The 12499-nt window shown below is 53.1% G+C and overlaps 1 protein-coding gene across 2 annotated transcripts in view; it reads right to left on the reverse strand.

Moving 5' to 3' along the window:
* Positions 1-128, reverse strand: part of SEMA4G (semaphorin 4G) — an 18984-nt gene extending 18856 nt beyond the window's left edge. For both annotated transcript variants that reach the window (XM_042019195.1, XM_042019196.1), the window contains exon 1: positions 1-128. This exon is cut by the window's left edge and continues 113 nt beyond it. The gene's annotated coding sequence lies outside the window, so the exon portion shown is untranslated.
* Between the last annotated feature and the right edge of the window lie 12371 nt (positions 129-12499).

The following is a 12499-nucleotide window of genomic DNA, read 5'->3' on the forward strand; positions in this document are numbered from 1 at the left end:
CGGCTCGGCACGACAGGGCTCGGTTCAGCACGACAGGGCTCGGTTCAGCTCGGCTCGGCAGCGCAGCCCGGCTGTGCGCTGCCCCACCGCACCGCGCCGTGCCGTGCCGTGCCGCGCCGTGCCGGACCGAGCCGAGCCCCGCTCCGCCCCCTGCCGGCAGCGCGGGGGCCGCCGAGCCCGGCCCGCAGCCAGCGGCCGCCGGCGTGGGGCCGCGACGAGGAGGAGACGGAGGGGAGCGGAGCAGGGCCGGCCCTGCCTGCGCTGCGTGGAAGCAGGTGGCAGCATGTCCCTCGGCAGAGTCGCGGCAAGCAGGGACGGGACGCTGCCGTGCAGCTCCCCGTCGGCCCTCAACACATGCGGTGGGCCGGGGGCTCACTCAGCCCAGGAGGCTTGGGTGATGCGACCCCCAAAAGGCCTGTGTGAACGCCCTTTGCAAAGTCAGGGAGGCAAAGGGCTGGTATCGTGGACTTGTGACTATGCAAAAGCGTGATGGAACACGGATAAGCGTCATCCTGCTCTGCCAACACAGCAACCACATGCTACCAGTGCCATTATGCCACAGCCCCCAGTCAGAGCCACCAGTGTCAGCACAGTACAGCCCCCAGCCAATGTCAGGATGCTCACTAAGGTTTCTTGCTCCCCAAAGTCAGCCCAGCACCCTGCACTGCATGCCTGAGACAGGCAGCATGCCCCATCTTCTCTCTGCTCTCAGGATGTCTTGCCATTCACGCATGGCAGAAGGTTGTTTGGAAACACAGGCAGGTAATGGTTTCTCCGGGGCCCTGTGTGGAGCCTTTTTATCCTGGGTGGCTTCTGCAGCTCCTCCCCATGTGCAGGAGCTGCCAGGTCCAGGCCTGTGTTTGCTTTCCTTTCGTAAGCCTCCAGCACCTGGCCAACCCTCCTTCCTCACTCCTCATAGCAGCAGCAGCAAGCCTCCCGAAAGCAAAACTCTGAGCCAACACTGCGTGTAATCAGCAGGTTGGATCTAGGGCAGTTGGAAATCAGCTGGAACAGGAGGTGGGGAAATGCTGTACCTGCATATGCTGGATTACAGCTCTCTCAGAGCTGGCAGGGTGGCCGGGTGCTGCCAGCCCACCGTTACAAAGCCATGTGCTGCCCAGTCCCAGCACCATCACCTCTGGATGCCAGCTCACCCCCTCCACTCCACAATAACCCCTCCAAGGGGTGAGGTCCCTGGGAAGGGGACAAAGCCCACCCCAACCCCAGACCCTGCAGACCTGGAGCCAGACCCACAGCAGGGCATAGGGTTGAGCAGGTTCTTCTGCAGTTGCTGAGCATTGTCTGGGGATGAGGGTCAGCCCCCACTTGAGATTCCACCACCTTTTGGACCTTTAGGGTCAGTAAAGGTGTCAGGGCCAGGGTGCTCCCATGGGGAGCCTTACTAACGTGCCGTTCTCAAGGCCTCTGTCTGCCAGGATCCTGCCTCCTACAAACACTGCGGGTGGGAGGGAAGGTAACACAGGTTTGAATCCCCCCAGTCCTCACCCACCGGTGGGTCTCAGCTGAGGAGGGACCCATCTGGGTGCTCCTGATGACAGGTGTCTCTGTCACCCTTGCACACACTCACCAAGCAGCCACCACCCCCTCTCCCAGCATGATATCCCAAAACCCGTTCCATGTCCCCACTCTCAGAACAGAGACACGACCCACCCCCTCCTCGAGCACTCCCTGCCTCCCTGCCCTCACCTCCTCTGTGCTCCCGAGGATAATTGCCATTTCCTCCTCTCCTTGGGCAAAACCCCAGTGTCTCCTCCACACCTTGCTTTGCCTCGCCCCTCTGCCCAGTCTGCGGAAGCAGGATGCCCACACGCTGGGAGCCTGGCAGGGATGTTCTTGGCCAGCCTGTCTTACCCAGGTATGGGGGCTTCAGGTGCTGCAAGGCAGCTGGTCCTCCACATCCCCTCCAAACCCCATTCCCTACCTTACCAGAGGCACAGCTGGAGGCTGTGGGGCCAGTTATGGGGAGAGCACTGGGGAAGGGGGTGCCCAAAGCTCCCCCTTATCCAGGGCACTGTGCCCATCCCATCCTGCAACAGCACTCCCTGCCTCCCACATGGCTGGAAGCCGAACCAAGCACAAATTGGAGCTTCGTTAGCTGCTGGCCTTGCAGTAGGATAATTAGTGCGTGAGTGCAGAGCAAGCTGAGCCTGGCGCGACCAGCACTGCGCTTTTACAGGCCCGAGCTTGCGAGGCTTTAATTAATTAACACGAGTCATTGGCAGCTGGAAACAGATCTATTTTCAGAGCTTTGCCTGCTCTGCTGCCCCCATGAGATTAACTGAAGGAATTTAGGGCTCCACGAGGTTGAAGGCCAGGGCCTTCCTCTTCTTTGCATGGCTTTCCCAAGAGTCAGAGCGGGTTCCAGGCAGTGGGAGCCCAAACAGACCCAACCCTCTCCTGCATCCCTCTTATCCGCAGATCGGTTCTGCCAAACAGGGAGGTCTGGCTGCTGCTTCAACCCTAGCCCAGAGCCAGGAAGGCGCTGGAAGGGGAATTTCCTATTGGGGCAGATCTAGAATCATAGAATCATTAAGGTTGGAAGTGATCTCTGAGATCATCGAGTCCAACCTTTGACCAAACAACACCTGGTCAAGAAAACCACAACACTAAGTGCCATGTCCAGTCATTTCTTGAATATCTTCAGGGGTGGTGACCCCACCACTTCCCTGGGCAATCCATTCCAATACTTGACCACACATACAGAGAATAAATTCTTCATCATGTCCAACTTGAACCTCCCCTGGTGCAGCTTGAGGCCAATCCTCTTGTCCTATCACTTGTTACTTGGGAGAAGAGACTGATCCTCACCTTGCTACAACCTCCTTTCAGGCAGTTGTAGAGAGCGATAAGGTCTCCAGAAAGTCATTTTCTCCAGGTTAAACAACCCCAGCTTCATAATTTGCTCCTCACAGGACTTACAGCTCTACAACCCCTATCCCGGGGGCCAGCTCAGAGCAGGGCAGCCTTTGAGTCATGACATGGTGCCTTGGGAAACCCATCTCCCCAAAACCATGCAAGACTTTATCTGTGACGCTCTCTCCCTGTTACTCCAAACAGCCTTTAGGACAAGGAAATGCTTTTGTGCTCTCATCACCAGCCCAGAGATTGGTTACTGTTTAATTTCTTCTTGTTTCACTTACACACTGTGTCCCACAGAGAGAGGACCAGGTAAAGCAGGCTCTGCCACGTCACAGCCCCATCCATACATGGGCCAGCTGCCCAGCACAGCACAGCCCCACCACTCCAGCACATGGCAAAACCAGGAAGATGCCGACACTCAGACGGCATTTTTGGGTTCACCCGTCTCTGCCACACAACTCTACCCATGGCAGTGAGAAGAAAAGCTCACAGACAGTCCCTTTCACCCCTCAGATGCCCAGGGAGACAGGGCAAAGCCATGGCAGCTCTCATATTTCACTTGGCACCACAACCCCATCCTAGCCAGCATCCCAAATGATGCGAGGAATTGTAACAGGGCCACAACACCGTGAAATATTGATGGGATTAGCGCGGATCAGCTCTCCCAGCACACGTGCTGTGCTCGCCCCAAGCCTGGGAGACGGCGACCTGCGTGCACTCAGGTTGCAGCTCAGCGCCCGGGGCGGCAGTGCTGCCGGGTGCTCCCTGCCAGAGACACTTCCCTAGCCACCGCCAGCCTGCAGCCTTCCTGGGAGGACGTGGGGATCCTGTCAGAGCACACAGTGACATGATTTAAGGTGCTTAATGCCTGACATTGCTCTGCCTCAAGTGCCTCAAGGTCTGCTGGGGATGAACCATTGTCTGGCTTGGTTGTAGCTCGGCACCAATTGTCACCCTGGACCCCGAGGGACCCTCAACCTGCCTGCAGTCCCAAAATATGTCAGTCCCCAGGCTCCAGCCCTCTTGCCCCCTCTCAGGTTTATCCTGCACAGCCAAGACCTTAGTGGAGGTTGCATGCATGGGGGTGTCCAGGGTGATGGTCAGGAGACCCCCACACTCCCCACTGCTGTATGTCCCGTCTCTCACCGCTGGGAACCAGGTTTGGTCAGACAGAGGATTTCATTATGGATCATAGATGTGGAAATACAGCTTAGCAGGATCAAATAGCAGCCAGGATTAAATCAGAAATACACTGGCAGGGTGCACACCATGGGAGCAGCCTGTCACAAAGGGCTCTGTTTTGGGATTGCAGCACTAACAGGGCATCAGTGCCTATCAAACCCATGGGGTTGATCAGGATCCCCAGCCTTTGGTAGGAAACTGCTTCCTAAGGCAGGTCTGGCTTCTGCTCAACAGTACCTGCAGCCTGCCTTTCCCTTGCCCCAAGCAGGAAAAGTGAGATAAAACTCCAGATCTGGGATTTGGTTTGCCAGCCTCTGTGATCCAAGAGGCAGCAGGCATCCCAACAGTTTCAGGCTCCTCTCTGGACTGGTTTAAAAGCCAGCTAGGAGTTACAAAATCATGGTGCTCCAGCAGCTGGGAATTTATGAAACCCACAAAAAAATTGTGAAACTCAGGCTAAGGCTGTGCCAGCCTGCACCGTGGCGAGAGGCATGTTACAGAGTCAAAACCACCAGCAGAAAAACGGGTACTTTCCCCTTTTGACATGAGAAAGCAACAAGCAAACCAGCCTTTCTCCAGGCCCCTCCGTCCCTCAACTACACTGTGAGACCTGCACTGCTGCTTTACCTGCCTCCATGGATAAAAAGCCCAGTGGGGAGCACACCAGCCCCACACCACGGGGTGAGTCTCAGTGCTCCAGTGCCCACCCTCTCAGCAGTCTCCTTTGCCCACCGCAGGAGCGGTCTGCCCAGATTCCAGGCCCGCAGAGCTGTGTGAAGCAGAGGAACGGAAAAGACCCGATGGTGCTGCCTGGACTCTGACAGCAGCACCTGGGGCTTCCCAGCAGCTGAGTACACACTCACCAGGCTTGGCTTTGTTTCTTGAGAGCGTCATGGACTCGTCAAGCCAAGCGTGATGCTCCACAGATTAGCCCCGGGAAAAAAGATGTTCCAGAGGGCACAGAGCATGAAAGGCTTAGGAGCCTCTTCCCTTCAAGTCATTGAGCAAACTTTCCAAACCACTGTTTCTTCAGGCTGAGAGCCAGCGGGGAAAATTACAATTGCAGAAGAATTTGTCTGAGAAAGTTATAAGGAGATGGAAAAAGGCAGGGGCAGACCGGAAGAGCCAGCCCGTGCTGCAGCCCCTCCAGCCCAAGGCTCAGCTTCACGGAGGGAGGGATGGGACTTTTCTCCCCAGCTCAGTATAGCACAGAGCTGCTGCCTCGACTTCCTGCAAGATCACATGCTGCATTTCTCCTCCCATAAATGTTTGGCAGGGGAAATTGGGATGTTTTGCCCAAGGCCATTTGTTGATGAGGGCTGCCAGGTGCCGGCAGCCCCAGCCGCAGAGCCAAGCACCGTGCCAGGGCAGATTTTCTCAAGGGAGAAGCCGCTGAGTCACAGCAGCCTCCGATCCGTTCCCACAAGCCCGGCTGCAAGAGACGCACGGGAGTTCACGGAGGACAGGCGCTCACACAGGGAGCTGGCAGGGTTTGGTTTGCTTGTCTGCAAACCTCTCTAAGCCAGCGGAAAGCATCTCCCTGGCTCAGGATCTGTCGGCAGCGTGCCCTCAGGGAAGGGCTGGTGAGACTGCGGCAGGGCAGGGTCCTGACCTGCCTTTCAACCAGGCAGAGCTGCTTCGGGATGCTCCTGCAGCATGGGGGGAAAACGCCAGCAGCCACTGGGAATTCCATTAGGGAATGGAGTTTTGGGGCTCAGTGTGGGGTTTTGTCCCAGCTCTGGGGGAGGAGCAGGACAAAAGTGGGTGCAGGCAGGGAAGAGGCAGAGGCATAGCTCCAGGAGAAGTGACTGGCTGGGCTGGACATTGGCAACCCCTCTGCCCATCATCATCCCAGCTGCTCCCAGTAAAAGCAGGCAGGCTCCAGCCTGGCCAGGGGGCACAGGGGTGTCTCTCTCTGTTTCTGCAGTGGGGCACAGGCCCCTGTGTTTTCCCCTGCACGGCAGGTCAGGTCCCTGCCACACACTGCCTAGAGCAGCAACACAAATACCTGGGAGTGCATGAGGGCTGGGATAAGACTGGTGCCTTTTAAAAGCTGCCCTTTTGGGTGAGCCAATCTGCAGCCCCCAGAGCGAAAGCCAGGAAGGTGTTATGGCCACCAGCATCCACCCTCTGGGCCAAGCCACCAGACAGGATCCATGTCCCCACAGCTTCACCTCTTGGCCTTGTCCCTGTGCCCAAGCAACCTCTCTCCCAGCCCTGCCTCCTCCAGCTCAATGCTTGGATGACCCATGGGCATCCTACCCCTCCTTCCCAGGCACCAAACCCCTACACTGCCGTCTCTGCCACCAAAGAAGAAACAACCCCAGCAGCGCAGTAAATAACACCCCACACACAGCAGAGCCCTGGCAAGCAGAGCCGGGCACATCCATCACTCTCACAGTTTTTCTTCAGCTCTGACACTTTGATAGGGACGAGGGGGTGGGGAAGGAAAGTAGCTTCCAGAATTTATGAGCTAGGATTTAAAAATACAACCTCCCAGAAGCGCTGCAAAACCCAGAGATGGCGAAGGCGAGTGGCTCAGAAGTTGCCTTTAGAAACGAATGCAAAAGCTGCACCCGCCTTGGAAAGAGGGATTCGAGAGACCTGCGTGGCTGATGTCACAAACCACGTCCCCAGTGGGATCATTTTGCAAGTCACAGCTCTCTGTGCTGTGCATCACAAGTGAAGTGAAAGGTAGAGGTAACAAATGATGGGTTAAAATCCCTCCAGCCCAATGGGAATGTCACCCTCAGTGCAGACGGCATTTGAACTGTCACCTTCAATCTCCCAGAGTTTCTCTTCTACATCCCTGACCTTCCACTGGAACATGCATAACCAGCCTTCCAGCCCTTTTGGAAGCAGATCTCCTTTATGCAAAGAAAAGAGCTTGTAGCTGTAAATTTAGCTGAAAACATCTCTGCCACAGGGAATCACGTGTCAAATAATAAAGCCAAATGAATGTCAGGAAGAACAACCACAATATTGGAGTCCTTGGTCTTTACAGAGGGACTGTCCCTCAGCAGGGTGCTGCAGAATGAACAGCTGAAAAATGTTACCCAGTCATTAAAAACATCTAAAAGTAATTTAGCCTGAGTGACAATGATGCTCAAAGCAAGTTGTTTGTCTGCTGAGATAAAATGAGCTATTTCAAGCTTGCCTTTTGTTGTAGTTTTCTTTTAAAGTCAGAAAGGACTGAAAAACGCTGAGCTGACAGCCTCACCAGCAGAGCCCTGTTGCTGTGGGGAGCATCACCATGAGCTGCTCTGATCCCCCCTGCCATCACTCTCCTGTATTCCCTGGAAGGATGCTCAGAATGGTCCGGGAAGATGGTCCCCGGGGCCACCACAGCATCTCTGCTGCATTACAGTGCCATTTAGGATGATGGTTTTGCTATGGAAACATCTCCCTCCTAACAACAGATCTGTCAGCACGTGTCCCAAAAGCAGACCAGCATTCATTACATGGTAATTTTTGCTTCCCTGTGATGGAGGCCAGAGACTTATCCTTCCCATGCTTTTCTTTAAAAAAACCCAACAAAATCCTAACAAAACCGAACAACCTGAATATCTGGGTTCACAAATCAACAGCATGGCATGAGCCCAGGGTTCCTCCAAAATCTCCTTGTAAGCATATTTTTGGTGGGCTCTTTGGACATGCAGAGCATTTCAAATGCCCAGTGTTAAATATTTCAGGTGAAACATAACTCCTCTAAGTGTAGCCAGCCTTACTCTGAAGCTCCATTTCAGTGAAATTTCCCAGCAGCCTTCAGGAATTGATTTGCTTCTTGCTGGTACCTTCTCTCTGTGCTGTTCAACTGAGTTAATGTATTCCAAAACCTGATTTTTTTTTCTCCCCCTACATAATCAGATTTTTGGAGGCTGCAGTGAGATGCCTTACAAGCAGTTTTTGTCCTTAGGTGTTTTCTGAGCAGGCTGCATCCATCACGTCCTGGTGCTTTTTAGCACATCTCTGTATGAAAGGTTCATTCAAGAGTCAGCTGAATTCCTTTGATTCATGTTCCTGCATATCCATATAGCTAATTTACCTTTATTAAAAGAAAAAAAAAAAAAAGGGAAAGAAGAGGAACTATTAAGAAGGACAGTGTCAAGGCCAGCAGAGCGAGTGCCGGAGGGCTGGGTTAATGAGCTCCGTGGTTGCTGCTGTCCAAGTGCCCAGGCTGGCTGGAGCCAGGAGCTGCTGCCCCAGCAGGGCTGACTCAGTCCTTCACTGGACAGACACAGGCTGCAGGATCCTGCACCCCTCTTGGAGTAGTCCCTGTGCTTTGGGGTCTAACCTCACTTACTCCAGCCTTCTCCCTGGTATTTTCCTGCGTGCATTCAGCTTGGGCCAAGCCCCCTGCCCAGCCCGAGCTGCATCCCGGCGCTTTGGGGAGAAGGTGAAACACGAATATGGATAAATGGATTTGCCCTCACGTCTCACAGAAATGCCTCTCTGTTCGCTCCTTTGGGCCGGACAAGGACGCTGCCCCCCTGCTGCCTGTGCCAGCAAGGTCACTGAGCTGTGCCCTGGCAAGGACACTTCCAAGGAGAGGCACCAGGGATTTGCAAGACACTCATCACAATAGTTTATTCTTGTCATTTCTGACCCTCAGGATAGGAAGAACATCAGAGCACTGCAGGCACAAAACAACAAGCTTTGTAGGTCATATCAGCGCATAAAGTACCATTAGGAACCACGGCACGAAGCATGAATAATACTTCCTTTATTCCATCATATACCTCAACGCCCTTTAAATAAATGCAAATGGTTTTTTGTGGATGATGTTTGTACGAGATGCTTGCTCAGGGACTCGGGGCTGAAATGGAGCTGGAGCAGTAATTTTGTTCTCTCCCCTATGACAAGTCAGTGTCTGCAGCACCATCTTATAGGCTTAGTGACAGTCCAAGCCAACCCAGGCAAAAAAACCAAGAGAACACTGTAAATCTTCCTCGCAGAGATTTATGCTCTGCCCGTTAAACCAGAACCACAAAACACACGTCCTTCCATGCTACCCTCCTCTCTCTGAAGGACATCAAGGCACGAAAAAACTTTGAAGGACTCCAAGCCTGGAAAGGGACCTTCAAGAGCCAATTGCATCATTTCTGAAAAGCCACCAACAGTCAGACTCGACAGCTTAAATCCTGAAATCCTTTCAGCAAATAATGACCTCGATTGCTAAAAATGATCAGATAACGCAAAGGCAGAGAGAGATGCGCAGTGAGTCATCGCCCCTCAAGCACTTAAATGCCCTTTGGTCTCAGCCGGAGCGGGGTGAGGTTGCCCCCAAGAGGCAAACCTGACACAGCAAGTAGAGAGGGAAAATGCTGAATTGTGCTCTAGAGGTGCCACATAGGAAGGATTGGTTTTTTTAAATCTCCTCATCTGCTCTTAGTTGTACTTCTCCCTAGCTGCAAACATCTATGGATGGGGTGGGAGGGGAGAGGAAGGAGGTCAGCTCTGGCATGTGGTTGGCTGTGTTCTGCTGGAGCTCCTGAACCACACAACTCGTTTTCCTAGTCTCACTCACAGGGTCATTAGAAAGATCAAAAAATGACACTGAGTTTTCTTCAGCCAAATGAAACATTTGACCCCATACACCTCTCCAGACTCCTTTAGAGCAAGGGCTGGCACCACCTTCAACAGCAACTTCTGTCTCAGGAATGGATGGGGAGACACAACAGTGGGCACGACAGACAGTTTGGAAACCGTGAGATTACATGAAATCCCTCAGCTGTTCACATAAAGCATACAGGCAGTAACACCACACTGGACCAAATCCTAGCACCTTGCACGGGGTGAAGGAACAGGACAGACATCTGGGATACCTTCCCAGCACACGCTCCACCCTCCAGGGATCAGCAGCCTGAAGCTTTCTCAGCCAGGGAGAGCCGCTTTCATTTCATAGACCCCCACTGCATTTTTCTGCTGCAAAATGCTCTTTGAACCTCTAAGCTTTTAGCATCCACAACATCCTGAGGCAAGCAAATCCCCAGCTCCTGTCTCCTTTTGTTTGCTTTGAGCTTTCCTGCTAATAAAAGAACTACGGAGTCTGAAGCCATATTACAGAGCACCATTGAATGGCTTCTCCTTATTTGCCCTTTTTCAGGCCATTTGATTGCTGAGCACTCCATCTTACTTGCCAACATTACAGCTATTTCAGAGAGATGCAGTCAACTTAGGGCCACTGCAATTTATTCCTGTCCTTTACACACACATACACACAGACTCCCTCACAAAGGGCTAAACCTATGACATAACCACAGATTTAACCATTCCTGCAGCTGCTTTTTGAGAGGACACAGTTTAAACACCCAAGCTGAGATGCACCCAGGGTACTCACTGATCCTGCACCAGGCTCCTCGTGGGTCCCCCTGTCCTGCTCAGCCGGAGAACATTCCCGCATCCCCAGCACGAGCCCCTGCTGCAGCACCTCAGCTCACTGTCAGCTCCAAACTGGAAGCGTCATCTCCAAAATTACTGTTGCGCTGGCTCCTGCCAGACTCTTAATTAGAGGAAGGCTGACACAGTTTCTCAGCAAACGGCGTTCGCATACTGCAGGAAAAAACAGAATGAGGGCAAGAGGAAAAATGGGCTAATCAGAGAAAATCAACTGGAGGCAAAAACACGTTGTGTTGTGCAAACCTTACCATAACAATGATGGAGCACAAAATACTGGGGGGAAAAAATGGGTTAGTACACAGGGGAGGCAGGCAGCGCTCTGCAAAGGTGGAGGAGAGTTGATATGCAGTGCAGCATCTCAGCATCCTCACCTGGCAGGCCTCTCCCCACAGCCTGGTTAGGGCAAAGGGGACAGGCTCAGTTTCCAGCACACAGATCAATGTGTCTGAGAGCCTGAACGATGCTGTCTGTGGAGCCCACGGCTGCCCTGCATGATTTACGCTGCCTTTATGAAAGCCTGCAGTGCGAATAAAGCATGAAACTGGGTGCCTTGTCCTCCTCTCCCCACCACTGCCCCTGGCAGCTTGAAGCTATTGTTTTTATTCCAGCTGCAGCCTGGCGGTCAGTCCGGAGAGGAAAGAGACCCTCTGCTCCTACATCTGCTCCGAGAGCCAGGAGTTTCATCAAGCCTGAGGAGAAGAGAGCCTGAGACCCAGAGGCAAAGCCCCAGAGCCTGCGCGCCAAGCCCCAGCTCACAGCGCTCACTGCTCGGGTGAAGGACTCGCCCCGTAGCACAAAAGCAGCACAAATCCATTTACCCTTTCTGCTTCGCTCTGTGAGAGGGAAGGAGCATCACTCGCCCGGCTTCAGGCAGCTCCAGCCGCAAATGCAAACCCAAAGGGAAGCACGGGGACAAGGGCGTGTGAAAATGGCCCCTTCATCCACCCCTACACACCATACGGGCCAAACCTGCCTTGAAAAGCTTTAGGTTTTCCCCCAGGCTGATGGCAAAGGCACTTTGATGACAATGAAGGGAACAATTCCAGCGGAGTTTCCATCCCCTCCCCTGTGACTTCCCTACAGGGAACTGGGAGGTGGCAGGAAAGCTGAAGGAGGTGAAACATTAGCAGCAGCTCACCACGCAGAGACAAGGCAGGCATTCAAAAAAAAGTACAACGTATCCAAACGCTACTTAAAAGCACCCTGAAAGTACAGGACTGGTTTTCTCCATCCAGACCAAAATATCAAGATGGGAAGACGCGACTGTTTTTCTTCTCTCACCACCCAGCCTTGCTTTTGATACCAGATAGAATAGTCCCTTTCAAATTCCTGACTGCAAAGGCGAGGAAGCACTGGCTGAAAAAAGCATCAGTCAGGCAAAACTAAAAGCCTCTCCGCGAAGAGAAGCCCTTCGAGGAATTTAGTTTCTCGAGGATCCTCCCCACCAGCAGCCCACGCCTTTCCCCAGCACTGAAAGCCCTTTTCAACACGTGATAAGAAGGGGCCCTGCCAGTAAAGACGGCAAAATAAGCACAAGACAAAAGATGAAGGTATATCACAGCCTGGGGGAAATACGGGGAAACAGCAATTAAAGGAATTCTGATAAGTGAAACCGCAAGGAATAAGCTAAACCCACGAATGATTGTCTGACCTCTCTGGGCAGCTCCTTTGGAGCTCCTCAGCAGCTGCTTAGGCTCCTACAAGCTCATCAAACCTCGCCTCTGCTCAAAGTCAGCCAGTCCCAAGAGCCTTTTCTCTCTTTCTGGATGCAGAAACAAGCACTAATACACCAGTGGTTAACAGCTGCCCCACTGGGGAACTTTGGGCAAGAAGCAGTTTTCCAAAAGCTCACAAACCCAAGGAACAAGACCCCAGAAAAATCAGGAGGATCATCTCCAGCAGAAACCTTTCTGATTTGCCCTTTTCAGTAAAACAAAAAGTCACACAACCATCACAAACCGGTGGAAGACAAAAAACCAGAATACAAACCCCAAGCCAGATACTGTGTTATACATATAGTTCTGCCGGGAAAGAAAAC

Source organism: Corvus kubaryi, unplaced genomic scaffold (assembly GCF_017639235.1).
Source record: "Corvus kubaryi isolate FWS band 111438036 unplaced genomic scaffold, C.kubaryi_AGA036_p1.0 138, whole genome shotgun sequence".
NCBI classification, from domain to species: Eukaryota; Metazoa; Chordata; class Aves; order Passeriformes; family Corvidae; genus Corvus; species Corvus kubaryi.